The 20,327-nt window shown below is 36.8% G+C and overlaps 1 non-coding gene across 1 annotated transcript; it reads right to left on the reverse strand.

Moving 5' to 3' along the window:
* Positions 1–6,418: 6,418 nt before the first annotated feature.
* Positions 6,419–6,525, reverse strand: LOC141680716 (small nucleolar RNA R71). Its single transcript, XR_012558398.1, has one exon. It is a non-coding gene; the product is annotated as a small nucleolar RNA R71 (small nucleolar RNA).
* Between the last annotated feature and the right edge of the window lie 13,802 nt (positions 6,526–20,327).

Here is a 20,327-nt window from a genome sequence, read left to right on the forward strand (position 1 = left end):
GTAACCTTTTACAACCAACCTTGCTTCGTTTCTTGTTACAATTCTATTTTCATCCACCATCACAAGTGCATATTTCTTTCTACACATGTGTACCTTGAGTAGTCATCCATCATCACAAGTGCATATTTCTTTCTAGAAATAGATAAGACATTAACAGGTCCAAACAGGTCCATGTGAATGAGTTGCAAAGGTGCACTTATAAAATTCACAGTTTTGTTCTTGTGGCTTGATCTGTTAGGCCCATAATCAACAGTAGTGGGGGGGGTGAATACAGTTAATGCAATCAATTCGATAAATTTCAACATAATCAACAATTTTTATATTAACAGATAAAAACTGATTACAAATGTACTCTCTCGAAAGGATGAACAAATATCCTTGAGAGCTTCTAGGTTATGCGAATGATATAACAATGTTCGTAATGCATATAGCATGAACCTAATTTGTGCTTTATATTGAGCACAGCTACACAATGTATAAGGAATCCTATTCTATTAACAACAAGGAAACCTATTACAATACTTCTGAGATAAATTCCATCACCGCCTTGAATTCCTGCTTTTTTTTTCTCCTCGAATATCTACTGAAGTGACAAATCCTGATGACATCATCTGCTGATCATCAAGTACTAATATAAGTACTGATGACGTCACTCTTCGGTAAATGCTGATATAAGTCCTGATATGAACATCTGATAGTTTCTGCTGATATCATCAATTATATCTAGCATAATCTCTTTATTTTGCCTTTTTGACAAGCCTCGCAGACTTCATTTTGAGTAAACTCTAAGTTTGGAATGTCTCTCACTAACTCCTTTTTGACCAAGGTATTGATTGCCTTGTAATTCAGGTGAGAGAGTTTTTTGTGCCATAGCTTGTTTTGCTCAACAGATGCCTTGGTGTAGAAGCAACATATTCCATCCTTATTTGCTGAGTATAAATCTGCAACAAACAAGCTTCCTTTTCTTGCTCCTTTCAAAGCAACATCACCAGTCTTTTTTGCTGATAATTGAGTAGTCTCCTTTGTCAAATGAAACTTTGAATCCTCTATCTGTGAATTGACTGACATTTACGAGATTTACCTCAAGACCAGCTACCAGTGCTACATCTTTAATGACAATATTCCCAGAAATAACTTGTCATATTCCAATGTGAATCCTTTTATGTTGTCTCCAAAAGTCACCAATGGGCCATCCATCTCCTCAAATTGTGATAGCAGGGCCTTATCACCTGCCATATATCTGGAGCATCCACTGTCAATGATCCATATGACAATGTTCGCAATGCATATAGCATGAACCTAATCTGTGTTTTATATAGAGCACATCTACACAAAGGAATCCTATTCTATTGACAACAAGGAAACCTATTACAATGCTTCTGAGATAAAGTCTGTCACCGCCTTGAATTCCTGCTTTCCTTTTCCTCCTCGAATATCTACTAAAGTGACAAATCTTGATGACATCATTTGCTGATCATCAAGTACTAATATAAGTACTGATGATGTCACTCTTCAGTAAATGCTGATATAAGTCCTGTTATAAACTTCTGATAGTTTATGCTGATATCATCAATTATATCTATCAATCTCCCCCAACTTGTGCATTATGACAATATGTACAAGTTCCAATTGATGATGTCAAAACTATCTAAATGTAGAAATCAAGTAATCGTATTCATTCTTACTTCAGTGAATATCAGACTTTACACTTCATTCTGAACTTTAACACAGTCTGGAAAATCTTCAAGAAACTTCCTCAGCAGATTCTCTTCCATTACATCTAAATACCATTGCATCCTCTGTTTATGTTCCCTCAGTTCATCTGTTGATTCATCATTCTGATAGATGGCAGCCCTGAGATTATGTAACTTTGAATTTCCAAGAGATAGATCATCCAGCTCCAGAAACCCAATTTTCTTTCCATCAGGATTAAAGGTTAAAACTTTAGTCCCTAGACTCATTACTATATTGGCTCCTCCAATTGGCATATCAACAATATATTTAGATTGATCAATGTACTTTGTAATGTAGTTTGATTTGTAAGGCATTCCTCTCTACTTTAACTGTATTAGGTTCTTTATGAATGCAGACCATCTGGCAGTTACAGAATTAGTTTCCTTGAGAATTATAGCAATAAGTTCCAATTCTTGCCATGTTTTGTCTCTTAACTATTCTTGATTCAACCTTAAGCTTCTCCAAGACTCCGGAAAATAGATTACTTTCTCTTCAGCATTATCAATAACAATTTGCACTGATATTATCTTCTGTAAGTTTTCAAGCATTACATTGTCTCCAATTTCTGTCAAATTAGAATGCTTTCTTAAGGTAAAAGCAATTCCTATAAATGGATCATCAACATTTAATCTTCCAAGACCACTTGTGATTCCAGGTTGTCTAGATCGAGAACTTCCACTATAAATCTTCTTTAATATTTCAGAAGAACCTTTTCTAGGTGTTGGTCTCTTTCTTCCCTATAGTAGCTTCTTCTTTTCTTTAAAAGTAAGTTCTGGCTTATCAGAGACTGTATCTTCAGAATCAGGATTTGATAAATCTGATTGAATTTGATTTGAGAAATCAACAACATGAGTAGAATCAGAGGTTGTGATTGGTTGAATAACAACTTCTTCTTTAACTTGGGAAATGTCAGAGGTTAATTTCAGTTTATCAGCCCAGTCAGCTCCATAAATCTTCCTTCTTTGATGAGCTTGGATGATTTCTTCTTCTTCAAATATTTCTTCAGCATCATATGCTTGAACTACTGTATAGATTGGCTCTATAAGTATTTGAGATTTAGTTGCCCTAGATACTGATTTCTTCTTTGCAACAACTTTGGCTTTAGGCTTTGAAATCTTTGACTTTTCTCCTATCTACTCTTTTTCTTTAAGCTTCATGTTAGTAGTTAAGATAGCTTGAGAACCCGAAAGATCTTTCATCCTCTGCCTGACTTACCTCCCTTATAACTACACCTCTGGTTGGTCTTTTAGAATGATCATCTTCATAAAGTACTTGAGAGATAACAACAATATCGGCATTTACTGTCTTCATGGAATTCTTGAAGTCTTCATCCATGTGCCTTAGCTGTTCTAGATCAACTCCAGGATTGTCTCTTTCAAAGATTCTTCTACTCACCTCAAAGTCAAATGCTTGAATCTTTGGATCCTTGTAGAATAGAGTTAGCTTCCTTTCTTTTACTTTCAGAGTTTGAAGATATTGACTTGCTTCAGCACCAGCTTCTATCTCTAAAATACATTGGTCTTCATCAGCAGTTATGACTTGTGTATATTGTTGCATTGTTGTAGTCACAGTCAATTCTTTAACTCTTCTTTCATTTCTCTTACTCTCTCCTCCTTTTTTTGATTGAGAACTAGTGATTGCTTTTGATGAACCACCAACTCCAACTAGCTCTTCACCTTTTCTCCTTTCACTATCCTTCTGTCCCCCCTAATTACCTCCATCAGAATTTTCATCATCAGTATTTGTCAATGTCAGCTATTTGCATTTAGATTTAACAATTTTCTCCCCCTTTTGGCATCATCACGAAACAGCAAAGAAAGCATCAGCTCCATTGAATTTTGTACTACTGTAAGTTGATCAGACATCTGAACTTATTTAGCTTCCAATCTAGCTTGACTGGCTTTAATTGCATTTTGTCTGACAACTATTGGTGCAATTTATTTCTGAATTTCCTGATGAGTAGTCAGCCTTGAAGCAATCAATGATTCTTTGATCTGATTGATTTGAGAAGTAGTTGCTTCTTGAGCTGCATGTAAGGATCTGACAACCAAAGTCGATGCTTTCAGATGATTCAGTATATCAGGATTCTTAATCTTTTGTTCTACTGTTTCCAGATGTGCAACAACTTTTGTTCTGGAAATAGGATATCTATCATCTTTCCATTTAGCATTCCAGAGATTATCAAAATAATCATGTTCCTTCTTAGCATCTAACTCTTTCATTTTCTTTTGTCTTACATGTATAGGCATATCTTCAGGGAAGAAAAGATCATCTTCAGGATCTATAAGAGCATTAGAAATATTAGCTTATTCACCAACATTAGATTCTTCAATAGCAACATGATTTTGTACTATTTGTTGAACTTCATCACCAGCTTCAGCATGTAGAATAGAATTAGAAATTGGGGCAGTATGTGATCCAGCGGCTTCAGAAGCTTCCATACCATCAATTGTTAACTCCACATCTTCAAGAATTGTAGATAAATGAACTGGAGCTTCAAAATTTTCTTCCAGAACCTCAGTTCCTGTAGAATGCTGTGGTGACCCTGAAATGGATAAAACTTTATGAATGGACTATTGTGCTACTTCATCTTCAGCAACAACAGGGATTACTTCAAGTGGTGGAATAATAGAGTAAATGGACTGTTTTTCAGCAAAAATAAGAATTATTTCATGTGGTGGAATAGTAGAATAGTAGAATGTGTTTTTGATATATTTTGTGTAACTGTACTGCAGGCATTAGTTGGATGAAGAAAAGAGCTTTTCAATGAAATATGCTGAAAAGAGATCATAATTAGAAGCCTAGGCCATTCTCAAGTTGAAGAGAATCTCAATATCTTCGCGTGGACTGTTGAATCGTCAAATTCCGATGAACGAAACTCAAGTTACGAGCTAAAGAAGAATTAAAGTCAGAAATGGGCGGAATCTCCGGGCGCCCGCGCAGCTTTCCACGCGCCCGTGCCCAGGACGAATTCACCTCGCGCGCCCGCGCCGTCTACCGCGCGCCTGCGCCGCCTATCTGTCAGAAAATCCTGATTTGAGTTGAATTCTGAGAAGTTGAGAGTCCTAATCATCCTAGAGCCTATATATATCAATAAAAGGTCATTTTTAATAACAAGGAGCCAAAGGGAGAACATTGAGAAGACCTAGAGAGCACAAGATGGCTACAAAGAAGAAGACTATTGTATTCTTTAATCTAGTCGATATTTGGATGCTTGTTTTCGATTTGTCTTTAAACCCTAGTACTCTTATATTCTTTATCGTATTTTTATTGAAACCTATGGCGACGATGAGTTTGATTATGAACTAATCATTGTCATGGGGTTCTAACGGATTTATTTATGGATTTTAATAGTTAATTGTTTTATAATCTTTAGTGTGCGGTGATTTATGATTTCCTAGTTTGGTTGTGCTTATTCGTCTTTGATGCATAGCTAACATCTAAGATTGTTTGTTAATCTCTATTAAAGCGATGATGAATACAGAGGTTTAGAACTTGCCATGCTAGCAAAGGTTTATGTATGAGTTGACCTGCATAATTTGTGGGTAATTTTAACCATCTTATTCACCCGATGTAATCATGATAGATAACTTGTTCTTAAACCATTATATTTTTGCAATCTTTATAGACATATAGGGACTAAGCATAATTGGTGTATATTCAACTTCTATCTTAATTGTGGATTTTTGATAGTAGGGTATACGTTTAATGAAAGTTAGCGTATACTAGTTTCGTGTTATCTGATTAGTTATCATCACCATCACATGCTAATGTTAAAGACATAAACTTTGAATGAAGTATTTAATGAAGTTAGAATCCCATGTTTATTCTCATATAAGTAATTCAATCTTAATTCTCTTAGTTAATCCTATTTAGTATAATCTCTTAGTTAAATCAAAACTCAAATTTTTATTTGTCTTAGCAGTGAGTAATAATCATACATTGTTGCATAGGTGCATAATCTGAACTTAACCTAAACCGGTCCCTATGGGAACGAACTTGACTTATATCTTATACTACTTGTGATCGCGTACGCTTGCGTGTATTTTCGCGTTTGAATTATAGCGAACAAGTTTTTGGCGCCACTGTCGGGGATATCGATAATAAATTTAGTTTATGTGCTTGACATCAGTGGTCGTTAAAGTTCACTGACTCAGATATTTTACTTCCTTATTTACTTTGTTTGTGTTTCTGGTACTTTAGAGAGCGTGTATGCGAACGCGTTCTCAATCTCGTAAGGGAACACTAGGCGAAGTTGAAGAAGTGGAAAGCGAAGTTTTTGAAGAAGAGGAAAAAGTTGAAGAAGAAGTTTTAGTTACAATGAGAGAACCAGCAGTGAATCTGAAAGCTTTGATGGATTATTCTCAACCAAAGATCAATGACATTCGGTCTAGCATTGTCAGACTAGGCATTGCGGCTAATACCTTTGAAATCAAGTCTAGCACGATTCAGATGGTGCAGAATTTAGTCCTGTTTGGGGGTTCTCCAACGGAAGATCGAGATCTGCGACACTTTCAAGTTCAACAATGTTTCTGAAGAAGCTGTGAAGCTGAGGCTTTTCCCATTCTCTTTGAGGAATAAAGCTAAGTGCTGGTTGTATTCTCGACCAGCAGGTTCTATCACTACATGGGAGGATCTTGCTCAGGTGTTTCTTACTAAATTCTTCCCTATGGCGAAGACAACTGCAATCAGGAATGCTCTTACTCAATTTGCGCAACAATCGGGAGAATCTTTGTGTGAGGCTTGGGAGCGCTACAAGGAGATGCTTAGGAAGTGTCCTCATCATGGCATGCCTGATTGGATGATCATCAATTGCTTTTATAATGGTTTGGGAGCGCAGTCCAGACCCATGCTCGATGCAGCATCAGGTGGAGCCTTATGGGCTAAGATCTATAATGAAGCTTATGAGCTAATTGAATTGATGACTGCTAATGAATATCAGAACCCAACTCCGAGACTACCTCAAGGCAAGGTAGCAGGATTCTGGAGATGGATATGGCTATGGCTATAGATGCTCAACTAAAGGCGTTACCAATGTGTTAGATATATTTGATAATGTCATGGCTAATATGTTTTATGTTTAGATTTCAGATCTTATTTGAACAGAACAAATCAGTACTTAACTGATCAGTACTTATACTGGAAGTCAGAACTTAAGGGATATCAGTACTTATGTTATCAGGAGATAGATATCAGAACTTAAGTGCTGAAGGACGATCAGATAAGGACAGTAGCTGATTAAAGTTAAGAAGATCAAGATAAACATAAGAAGAGATATGCATGAAGAAGGAATTCCGTGAAGAATGGAATACTTGGAATAGAAGATATCTGATTGATATGTTTTAGGAAGCAGAATTATATTCCATATCAATTAGCGAATATCTTGTAACTGTGTAGTATATAAACACAGACATAGGGTTTACACTATAAGTGTTATCATTATCGAGAATATTATTTATTATAACCCTAGCAGCTCTCGTGATATTTTGTTCATCACTGAGAGATAACAGTTCCAGATTGTAACAGAGTTTATTGTTTAAATAAAGTTTGTTTTCTGTTACATAAGTTCTTGAAGTTTGATTTGATTGTAATAAACACTGTATTCACCCCCTCTACAGTGAAAGTGTGACCTAACAAGTGGTATCAGAGCTATCTGTTAACACACATACAGTTAAAGATCCAAACACAATCATGTCTGACACAGAAACTCCAACTAAGCCTACCAAAACTGAGGAATCATCAAAGACATCAACTCAGAGTCGATATGAGACTATCAGAGTTCCCATATTGAGACCATCTGAATATCCCATATGGAAGGTAAGGATGACCATGTTTCTGGAAGCAACAGATCCAGAATACCTTGATAGAATCAAGGAAGGGCCTCACAAACCTACCAAGCTCGCTGTTGTAGTTGCAGGTGAAGCAGCAATGACCGTACCAAAGGAAAAGAATGATTACACTGCTGAAGATATAGCATCTATTGCTAAGGATGCCAAGGTACGTCACTTATTGCATAGTGCCATTGATAATGTAATGTCAAACAGGGTAATCAACTGCAAGACTGCTAAGGAGATATGGGATGCACTGGAGACAAGGTGTCAAGGAACTGAAACAGTTAAGAAGAACAGGAAGACAATACTCACTCAAGAGTATGAACACTTTGACTCTAGGACTAATGAGTCATTGACTGATGTATATGATAGATTTGTCAAACTCTTGAATGACTTGTCATTAGTAAATAAGGAGTATGATCTTGAAGATACAAACCTCAAATTCCTGTTAGCTCTTCCTGAATGTTGGGATTTGAAGGCAACAACAATAAGAGACAACTACAATCTTGATGAAACAACTCTTGATGAAATCTATGGAATGCTCAAGACTCATGAACTTGAGATGGAACAAAGAAGCAAGAGGAAAGGAGGAAAGTCAAGGACAGCTGCTCTCAAGGTTGAAGAGGAATCCCCCAAACCACCTTCCTCAAAGAAAGATAAGGGTAAAGCTCTTATCATAAAATCTGATACTGAGTCATCAAGTTCTGAGAGTGATGATGACTCAGATTCTGAAAGCTTGCCTGAAACTGATGCTGATGAGGAGATGATGAAGCTGTGTGCTCTTATGGTGAAAGGAATCACAAAGATTGCATACAGGAAGTTCAGGAAGGGAAAGAAGTTTTCCAGGAAAGGCATAAGTTCTGATAAGAAGAATTTCAGAAGATCTGAAGGAAGAGGAGGAAAGTCTGACAGAGGAGATTACGCTAATGTTAAATGTTATAATTGTGGTGAGAAAGGCCACATATCTCCTGATTGCAAGAAGACCAAGAATGACAAAGGAAAAGCTCTTGTCACAAAGCAGAAAAGCTGGACAGACACCTCAGACTCTGAAAGTGAGGAGAACTATGCATTGATGGCAAATGCTGATAAATCAAGTTCTGAGAGCAGTTCTGAAGCTGCTGAAACAAAGGTACCTCAGACTACTTATGCTTTTCATACTGATGATATTAATGAGTTGAGAAGATATCTTAAAACCATGTTTGTTAGTTATAGAGATCAAACTTTAACATGTGAAAGATTAACTTCTGAAAATCTTGCTTTTAGGAAAAGAAATGATTTCTTAGAAAAAGAGTTAGTCATGTTTCATCAAACTCAGCAGGATAGAGATGATGCTTTTTATGTTAGGGATGAAGTGCTAAAAATGAATGAATCTCTAAAAACTGAGTTAGAAAAGGAGAGAGAGATTATCAGAACTTGGACTAACTCTGGCAAAACAACTCAAAATTTGCTAAGCAGTGGAAACCGGAAAGAGGGCTTAGGCTATGGAGAAAATAAAAAAGGAACTGTAGAAATTAAGCCTGTTGATAAGCAAAAGCCGAAGTTAAAACCTGTTAAGTTTGTAACTGAAAAATCCGAAAATGAGAAATCAGAAGTTAAAAAGGAATTAGCTTCTGACAAACTAAAACAGGAAAAGACAGCTGAAGTTAACATAGGCTTAATGACAAAGAAGCAGCTTAAGCATAAGCTGAAAGATGTTAAGAATGCAAACAAGGTAAAATCACCTAGGAAAAACAGGAATGGAAAGGAAGGTGTGAATAAAAGCAATAACTATAAATCTGTTCCTGATGCTCCTAGGAAAGCATGTCATAACTGTGGAAGTTCTAACCATCTGGCTTCTTTTTGCAGGAAGAATAAGAATATTAACTCCTTATCTACAAAGTCAGGAGTTAAGAGTCAGTCTGTTAGATACAAACCACAAAATCCTTGTTTTCATTGTGGTAGTTTATGGCATTCCATTTATACTTGTAAGGAATATCATAGTTTGTACTATGATTATTATCAAATAAAACCTTCTTTAAAGAAAGTTTCTGTTGTTCCTTCTAGTATAAGTTCTGATAAGAAAACTGTTAACATAAAATCTGATGTTAAATCCGCTGCAAATGTTAACAAACCTAAAAAGGCCAAAGGATCCAAGCAAGTCTGGGTCCTTAAAACTAATAATTAGTGGTCTTTTTGATTGCAGGGCAACAGGAAAAATATTTTAGTTCTGGACAGTGGATGTTCAGGACATATGACTGGAAATAAGGCCCTGCTATCAGACTTTGTGGAGAAAGCTGGCCCAAGTGTTTCTTATGGAGATGGCAACATTGGAAAAACTTTGGGATATGGCAATATCAATCTTGGGAATGTCATTATTAAAGATGTAGCTCTGGTCTCAGGACTTAAACACAACTTACTGAGTATAAGTCAAATCTGTGACAGAGGTTATCATGTTGATTTCTTTGCAGAACATTGTGAAATAGTTAGTAAATCTAAAGAAAAAATTGTTCTGAAGGGATTCAGGCGTGGTAACATTTATGAAGCTAAGCTTTCAACAAGTTCTGATGGTTCTGCAATCTGTTTAGTGAGTAGAGCCTCAACTGAAGAAAGCTGGAATTGGCACAAGAAACTCTCTCATTTAAACTTCAACAAGATAAATGAACTGATCAAGAAAGATCTTGTGAGAGGACTGCCAAAATCAGTGTTTGTTCCTGATGGTCTTTGTGACTCATGTCAGAAGGCTAAACAAAGAAAATCTTCGTTCAAGAGCAAGACTGAATCATCAATTCTTGAGCCTTATTATCTACTTCATGTTGATCTATTTGGTCCAGTGAATGTCATGTCTATTGCAAAGAAGAAATATGCGTTGGTCATAGTAGATGAGTTCACCAGATACACATGGGTGTATTTCTTGCACACAAAAAGTGAAACTGCATCTATCCTGATTGATCATGTCAAACATCTGGATAAATTGATCAAAGATTCTGTGAAAATTTTGAGGAGTGATAATGGCACTGAATTCAAGAATTTGATAATGGAAGAGTTCTGCAAAAATCATGGAATAAAGCAGGAATTTTCTGCTCCTGGAACTCCACAGCAAAATGGAGTTGTTGAAAGGAAGAATAGAACTCTAATTGAAGCTGCACGAACAATGCTTGAAGAAGCAAAGCTTCCAACCTATTTCTGGGCTGAAGCTGTGCAGACTGCTTGTTTTACTCAAAATGCAACACTCATTAACAAGCATGGAAAAACACCATATGAGATGGTGAAGAACAAGAAGCCAAATCTCAAATACTTTCATGTATTTGGATGTAAGTGTTTTGTTCTCAAGACTCATCCTGAACAGCTATCCAAGTTTGATCTAAAAGCTGATGAGGGAATCTTTGTAGGATATCCACTTTCTACAAAAGCCTTCAGAGTCTATAATTTGAGAACAAAAGTGGTCATGGAATCTATCAATGTCTCTTTTGATGACAAGAAGATCACTGGACTTGAAGATTGCATTGATCATGATAAGCTGAGATTTGAAAATGAAGATTCATATTCTGATACCTCAAGTCCTGACAGTCTAAGTCCTGATACTGTAAATTCTGATGGATTAAACTCTGATGTTATTGAAACTGTGGTGACTACGTCAAAGGAAGATGCACCAATGCAGGGGGAGCATACTCAAGATATTATCACATCTCAAGAAGCATCAGAACATACATCTGGCTCTTCAAATTCTGATTCGTCAAGTTCTGATAAGCCAAGTACTGACAGTACTGAAAATCTAAATACTGAAGGATCCAACTCAGAGAGCATAGTTTCAGGGGGAGCATCAGAAAATGAAACCGAAGACAGCATGAATCATGGGGGAGCATCCAGTTCTAGAGAAAATCTTCCATCTGCAAGGAAGTGGACAAAATCACATACACCTGATTTAATAATTGGAAATCCTGAGGCAGGTGTCAGAACTAGAACAGGTACTTCGAATGAATGTCTTTACAATTCTTTTCTCTCTCAGTCTGAGCCAAAGAAAGTGGAAGAAGCTCTTCAAGATGCTGATTGGGTGCAAGCAATGCAGGAAGAGTTGAATGAATTTGAAAGAAACAAAGTCTGGACCTTAGTGCCAAGACCCAAGAATAGATCGGTTGTTGGTACAAAGTGGGTATTCAGAAACAAAACTGACAGTGATGGCATAATTGTAAGGAACAAGGCAAGGCTGGTTGCAAAAGGATATTCTCAACAGGAGGGAATTGACTATGATGAAACATTTGCTCCAGTTGCTAGGTTAGAAGCCATAAGGATATTCATGGCTTATGCTGCTCACAAAAAGTTTACTGTCTTTCAAATGGATGTGAAAAGTGCTTTTCTCAATGGAGAATTGGAAGAGGAAGTATATGTTGAACAACCTCCAGGCTTTGTAGATTCCAAACATCCAGATTATGTCTACAGGCTTGATAAAGCACTTTATGGACTTAAGCAAGCTCCTAGAGCATGGTATGAGACTTTAGCTAAGTTTCTTCTGGAAAGTGGATTCAACAGAGGAACTATTGACAAAACATTGTTCTATCTCAACCATGGCAAGGACTTACTTTTGATCCAGATTTATGTTGATGATATTATTTTTGGGTCTCCAAATGACAAACTTTGCAAAAAGTTTGCCAACCTAATGCAGTCAAGATATCAGATGAGTATGATGGGAGAACTTAGTTATTTTCTGGGCCTTCAAGTCAAGCAGAGTGAAGAAGGAACTTTTATTTGTCAATCTAAGTACACCAGAAACTTGCTGAAAAAATTTGGAATGCAAGACTGTTCAAGTGCATCCACTCCCATGGCCACTGCAACAAAACTGGATAAGGATACTGGTAATTCAGTAGATATTACTGATTACAGAGGTATGATTGGCTCACTTCTCTATCTAACTGCTAGTAGACCAGATATCATGTTTGCTACCTGTCTTTGTGCAAGATTTCAAGCAGATCCAAGAGAACCTCACTTAACAGCTGTAAAAAGAATCTTTAAGTATCTTAAAGGAACAGCTGATCTAGGATTATGGTATCCTAGAGAATCAGATTTTAAATTAATAGGTTACTCAGATGCAGATTTTGCAGGTTGCAAAATTGACAGGAAAAGCACAAGTGGTAGCTGCCAATTTCTTGGAGGCAGGTTGGTTTCTTGGTATAGCAAGAAACAAAAGTCAATTTCCACATCAACTGCAGAAGCAGAGTATATTGCTGCAGGAAGCTGCTGTGCACAGATTCTCTGGATGAAGAATCAGTTACTAGATTATGGGTTAACGTATTTCAAAATCCCTATTTACTGTGATAATCAAAGTGCTATTGCTATGACAGGTAATCCAGTTCAACACTCTATGACAAAGCACATCAGCATCAGGTACCATTTCATCAGGGAACATGTGGATGAAGGTACAGTGGAATTGCATTTTGTTCCCACAGATCAACAAGTAGCAGATATCTTCACAAAACCACTGTGTGAAGCTACCTTTTCAAAATTGGTAAATGAACTTGGAATGATTTCAGGTTCTTTCTCTAAATCTGCTTAAACTTGTTCTATGTTATCAGACTTTATGATCAGTATTTACAGAATTAATCTCTTTGTATATTCTGTGCATTAATTGATAAATGTCTTTAAGTACTGACTGTTGTCTGATATATGTTTCTAAACTCTGATAAGTGATATGTCTGTTTCAGTAACTATTCAATCCTATGAGGATAACTGTGCTAGATACTGACCTACTAGTCTTCAATAAACAAATGATCCCATGAAAGAAGTAATTATTTCTGTGGAAATCTTATGACACAAGCAAATTCTGATAACTGAGCTTAGTTAAGTTTACTTTGTATATCTTATTACTAAGTCACAAATTAGAATAATGCTACTCATCTGTTTAAGTTCTGATTCTAGTAAAACTGCTGAATGTACTAAGTGCTGATAAACCTCACTTATCAAAAGAAGAAGAACAATAATCAACGAATAATATCAGGTACTCCTTTGAGATCTAGAGTAAAAATGTGAAAGGGACGACCCAAGTGCATTGCTGGTATTAAGTAAATATGCATTAGAAAAGCAAAATATTTTCTTGGTGACTTTTCACACTCTATGATTACTGGAGAAATACTCTGATAATAGCATAAATTCTGATAAACAGTCGTGACTCACTTACACTGAGAAGCCTCTGTAAAATAGAATTTCAAAAGATGCATAAAATTAGCACAAAAACAGTAGAGGTGAACTCATGCATGAACTCATTTATCAGTAGGTTTCAGGATAATGACAACTCTTTAGCAAAATTTTAATTATGACTTATTTCTAAGATGTACTGAAGTAGATCAGACTTTACTCTTTGTCTGTTATTTAGCTTAATGCACACACACATCACTCCATATGAATGATGAAATTTCTGTGGTGGTCTATGTTATTTTAGATCAACAGTCATTGTGTCACTTTTGCACAAATTCTGAGGACAAGTTCTAGTTACACGTTCTGATGATTAAGTTCTGACGTTCATAACTAAGAACTTGTATGAGTATTTACTAAGATAGATATTCCTTGTTCGAGTTAAGACATTATGTTCTGATGACTGTTAAGTTCTGGTATAGGTCTAAGTTCTGATTTTTCAGTCTAACCCTTTACTTGACTTATCTGTGAGTAAAATTTGGTAACAGTCTCAGATTAATTTCGAAATGTTGAAGTGGAAGATTAATAGTCTATGGTTAAAACATAATGGCACTCGTCCTTGAACAGTTCACTCTTGTTACATGTGTACATTCCTTTTCCAATGACTGTTATTCTTTTTCAAAGTCTAGGGAGACGAGGTAGAATTAATTCTACCTGTCTGCATTCAATATCTTTGTGTCTCTTGGCATTCTCTTGCCTATATATGCAACCACTTCACATCAGTCTTTCCATCACATTCTTCTCACACACTTATCCTCCTTCTTCTTTCAAAAACACAATGGTTCGATACAACATGTTTTTGAACACACAAACCTTCACAATGGAGCTCAGTTGTGCCGAGTGGCAGCAGGAGTGGCATATAACAGCCATTCCTGAGGAGATCTGGGACTCTGTCCCACAGGAGGTGCTGGCTCACCTTCTATTCTTCGAGATGGATTACCATCGCCATCTGGAGCGCCTGGAGGAGGAAAGGCGGGAAGCTATCCGTCAGCAAGAGCGAATCATTCGACTCGCTATCTTGTTTGTCGAAGATAGGAAGAGGAGGATGACTTAATCTCGTCTTCTTCCTGTTCTTCCTCATCCTCAGCTTTGTCAGGCTTCTTAGCTAAGACTAAAGCTGTTGACGTTAGGATTAGAAGCTTAGGGAAAATCTTGTATTGATGTAATTTCTATTTCATATATGTATTGACTTGATATATTAATGAAAACTGTTTTTACTTCAAGATTTTGTCTCTGAGTTATTTTATCTGTGTTGTTAAATCCTGCTTGATATTCTGATGACCATTTAAATTTTGTCTTTATTTAAGTTCTGATTCTTTGTCAGCACTTATTCATCAAAATTATCTCGGTCATTTTTAACATGATTCATTTTCAGAATATTAATGTTGCAGTGAAAAACAATTCAATCAGTGCTAACGGTTTCAATTTTGAATTAAACCTGTGTCTCTTGATAACTGAAATGGTTTTTCCTTGAATCAAGGCAACTGAATAAGTAATCATTCCTGTTTTCTCGAAGCCCAGTAACTATCCGTTATTACTGCATGTCTGACAGGTGTCCAACGGTAACATTTTTCTTCGAGTATAAGAACAACAGAGAGAAGATTTCTTTAATCTTTTACTTTCTTTATACTTTATCTCTCTTCTTACTTTTACTCTCTTTCTCATTCTTTCTCACATTGGTTTTTCATACAGACATTATCTCACACACCTAACAGGCATACTTGAATTTCAATATTTTTTCACATGGCACCAAAGGATTTAATCATTGATGGAGCAAAGTTTGTTCCAAACAACTATGCTGCAATTCTTGATCATGCTGAAGCTCCATCTGAATTGAATTTTGTGCAAGATCTTCTTGCACATAGTGAGGTTGGGTACGCCTTAACTCAGCCTGAATTATTTTCAAGTCAACAAGTTCTGCGGTTCTGGAGGACTGGAGTTTATGATGATGGTGGTAAACGAGGAACTCCCAGTATTATCTTCCAAGTGGGGGATTCTTCCTATGTAGTCACTCCTGGTACAGTACGAAGAGCATTACATCTTCCAGAAGATTGTACCTTCTCTATACCAGAGGAATCAGACCTTCGGGGGTTAATGACTGATTTGGGATATGAAAAGAGTCTGACGAAACTTGGACAGTTGAAACGGGCTAATATCAGAAGAGAATGGAGTTTCTTCTTCGATTGCATCACCAAGGCTTTTGGCAACAAGTGTTCAAATTTTGATGCCATCCCAATTCTGAGTCAGCACATCGGGTATGCTATTATCCATCAAATTCATTTTGATTTTGCAACTGGAATAATTGGTTTTATTGGGGATAGGATGACAGAGGATCGAGATGTTGTTTATTTTGCTAGATTCTGTCAACTTATTTATACGTATTGTACTGCTGAACCCCAGTTAGTCAGCACTCAAACCCCACCTTTTAAGGTTGCAAAAAGGTACTTTAACGACCTGATAAATGCTGACACAAAGAAATCAATGGTGAGACAATTACAGATTCCTCAGTCTGTGAAACAGATTCTGGTAAATGCTGATCCTGCTACTTACAAATCTGTTTACTCAAATGTTCAACCAACTCACCATAACCAAAATCCATCAACCTCAGTCCCTACCTCTCATTCTACTCAACCTACCCTCAGAACTTATCTCAAATCCTATCTCTCCCCTTCACAGACTGCTCAACCTTCTTCTTTAGCACCTACTGTGAAGCCTACATCCTCTAAGCCAAAGAGAACAAAGACTGTTCCTCAAACATCTCAGAAGAAGAGGAGGATTACTTTGAGAGATGAATCAGATTCTGAGGATCAGATTCCCTCTTCAGAACCTATGATAGATGAAGCTGAGAAGGCAACTTCTCAGAAGGATTCTGCAATTGGGGGTTCTAGGCTTCTCAAGAGGCTTAGACGTATGACGGTTCCTGCAACTCCCAAGGAATCCAAATCAACAAGGAAGTACAAGAAACAGAGGGCACAGAGGCCAGTTTCAGATGATGAGGAGGAAGCAGCTAAGGAAGGGGATCAGGAATCTCTGATCTCACAAGACAAGGAATTTGCTCCAGTCACTTCTTCTCCATCAACTCCATCTCAGGAACCTGTATCTGACAAGGCTAATTCACCTTCTATATCTCTTGTTGATCCAGGCACAAGTGCTGAAATTGATATTCAGAACTTGGTTGTGCCTGAAATACTTTTCTTAGAAGCTCCAACAGCAAATAATCCTTCCACAACACCTGTTACTGATGCTGTTCAAACTCCTGAGTTATCACTAACACCTTCTCTGCATCAAGATGATGATCAGATTTTAGGTGAGCATCAGGATATGGCTGTTGATCAGAACTTAGTATCAGATCAGCAATTAGAGGATGTTGAAGCCTCCATTGCTACTCATACAGTTGTCTTATCAGAAGATACTGATTCTTTAAGTTCTGATGCTGCAAATGTTGGAGATACTGGTGAAGCTGCTACAACTGTACATGCTGATGAAGCAGGTCCTTCAGGACATACTCCTCCACTGACTCTTCCTAAGTCTGAACTGCTAAAGGAGTTTGTTATCAGGGATGCACCAGTACCTTGGAGTGAAACTCCTGCAGGTCAGGAGTGGACTAAGGAATGGAACTCAGTTTCATGTGTTCCAAATGCTTTACATCTTGCTGAGCACTTGACTAAAGCTGATGAAATGTTACATTCTGATGATTTTAAAATCCAGCTTAGAGTCACTGCATTGAGTACTAAACATCTACAAGGTCTTCATTCCAACACTCATGCAGAGCTACACAAGATTCAGGAGAACTTTATTAAACAGGAACAAGTTTGGAAACTTGATAAGAAAAAGTTCTTCCAACCTACCATTGACAGGGTTGCTTATATTGAGAAAACTCAAGAGAAGCAACAAGCTCAGATTGATCAAATTCTGACAAATCAAGCTTCTCAGCAATCGCAACTTACTGAAATCCAGACCTCAGTGGAACTACTTATCTCTCTTTTATTACCTGCTGATGCCAAAAAGGGGGAGAAGGTAATTAAGTCCAAATGCAAAACCAACAAGTCACTGCAAGGAAAGGATGATGGAAAAGATGACCAAGGAAACTCTGGAATGGGTGGTGGTCATAGTCAAGGTAGAAGGTTTACATCAAGACAAGCTAGTCACAGAACAAGTTCTGATACTGGGAAAAGAATAAGTTCTGCTGCTGGTAAAAGGATAAGTTCTGATGAACTTCTAGATCTTGATGAGGAAATGTCAAGACAGTTATTTCTTCAAGAAAATCCAGGGATGGACTTGGAAAGTTTAAAGGAAGAAGAAGCCAGACTTAAATCAGAGAAAGTCACATCTAAATCTGAAGCTTCTGGTAAAAAGTTACTTCCAAAACCTAAAGGCATTGTGATCAAAGAAAGGATACATACTGAAGAAACTTTGGCTAGATCACAACCACAGATAGATCCAAGATCCAAGGGTAAAGAAAAGGTTGGTGAACCTATCAAGCCTTATGTACCTCCTGATGAAGAAGAAATTACTGATGGAAAAGATAATCTTGCTCTGACTTCAAGAAAAGTTCTTAAAACAACCTCTGACATGGCTCAAGTTGTTCAGAGTCAAGAAATTGTAAGTTCTGATATTCAGAAGAAGCAAGTAACCTCTGACAGTGCTCAAGTTAACTTGATATCAGAAAATAAATCTAAAACACTCCTACCAGGATTCACTAAAGCAAAACAGACTCAATCTTTGAAGACTACTTCAAGTGGTTTTGAAGCAAGAGTAGTTACTGGAAAGGAAGCTAGAGATAAAACTGGATTGGGAAGTGCTGATGAAAGAAGAGTACACAACACTACCGATGATCCAACTTCCTTGAGTGAACCAGGTATTGGAGCAACTCCTGAGAGATTGAATCAACTAGAATCTGTACAGATGGTTTACCATACCTTCTTGAAAGAATACATCATGTTGTATTTCATGACAGATGGTAGGGTTTATCATATAAGACAAAATGCCATTTCATTGAAGTATTTTGAAGAATTGGAGCATGTATTATTCTTACTTCAAGTGGATGACAGAATAACAGAGACTGCTGCAAACTACTTAAAGGAACAGATTCAGAGACAGAAAAGACTTTATTCTGTTAAGTCTGACAGCAGATATGTTCCAAAGTACAGAAATCACAATGGTGATATTGTTGATATGAAGCCTAATACTGCACAGATCAGAACATATCTTGGTATTAAGGGGCTTGAATTCAATCTAGAGTCTAACAAAGCTTATGTCATAAGACTAGATCGGGAGTTGAGAAAAGCAAAGACTAATGATCTCAGAGCTGCAATATTTCAAACTGGTGAAGATACTGCAGAGCTTAAAGATGTCAAACGGAGAATGATTGATGAACTCAGATATGCTGAGAAATGTTTGTTGAAGAATTATCTCAGAACAACTCCTGACATCAGAGAGATCAGAAAATGATGAAGCCAAGTCGAAGATCTACAACTGCTTAAATTCTGATATTTGTACAGATTGAAGTTGTTATCAGAAGTTGAATTGGTAAAAACTTTAAGGACTGTAAGTTGTAGTTATCTTGTCTATTTCTCATGCATTTGTACTTAATGTTTTTGACATCATCAAATATCTGTTAAACTTGTATATTTTGTTAATTTACAAGTTGGGGGAGATTGTTAGATATATTTGATAATGTCATGGCTAATATGTTTTATGTTTAGATTTCAGATCTTATTTGAACAGAACAAATCAGTACTTAACTGATCAGTACTTATACTGGAAGTCAGAACTTAAGGGATATCAGTACTTATGTTATCAGGAGATAGATATCAGAACTTAAGTGCTGAAGGACGATCAGATAAGGACAGTAGCTGATTAAAGTTAAGAAGATCAAGATAAACATAAGAAGAGATATGCATGAAGAAGGAATTCCGTGAAGAATGGAATACTTGGAATAGAAGATATCTGATTGATATATTTTAGGAAGCAGAATTATATTCCATATCAATTAGCGAATATCTTGTAACTGTGTAGTATATAAACACAGACATAGGGTTTACACTATAAGTGTTATCATTATCGAGAATATTATTTATTATAACCCTAGCAGCTCTCGTGATATTTTGTTCATCACTGAGAGATAACAGTTCCAGATTGTAACAGAGTTTATTGTTTAAATAAAGTTTGTTTTCTGTTACATAAGTTCTTGAAGTTTGATTTGATTGTAATAAACACTGTATTCACCCCCTCTACAGTGAAAGTGTGACCTAACACAATGAAAGTGGATTCTTTGGCTAATTATGGAGTTAATCAGATAACTAGTGTCTGTGAGTTTTGTGCAGGTGCGCATGAGACCGAGCAATATGCTATATCTAGTGAATCAGCTCAGTTTGTGAGCAACTTTCAGAGGTTGCAGCAACCAGTTCCTGCCACTTATCATCCTAACAACTGCAATCATCCTAACTTCGATTGGAGCAATAATCAGGGTGGTGTTCAACAGCCTAATCAGTAGTTTGGAGCAAAGCAATTCAACCCTCTTGGTTTTCAACAACAGTATGCACCAAGACAACTACTCCAAATTCTACAACTGCATGGAAGTGCCGGTCAATCTACTAA

The sequence above is a fragment of the Apium graveolens genome, chromosome 1 (genome assembly GCF_009905375.1).
Source record: "Apium graveolens cultivar Ventura chromosome 1, ASM990537v1, whole genome shotgun sequence".
In the NCBI taxonomy this organism is placed as follows: domain Eukaryota; kingdom Viridiplantae; phylum Streptophyta; class Magnoliopsida; order Apiales; family Apiaceae; genus Apium; species Apium graveolens.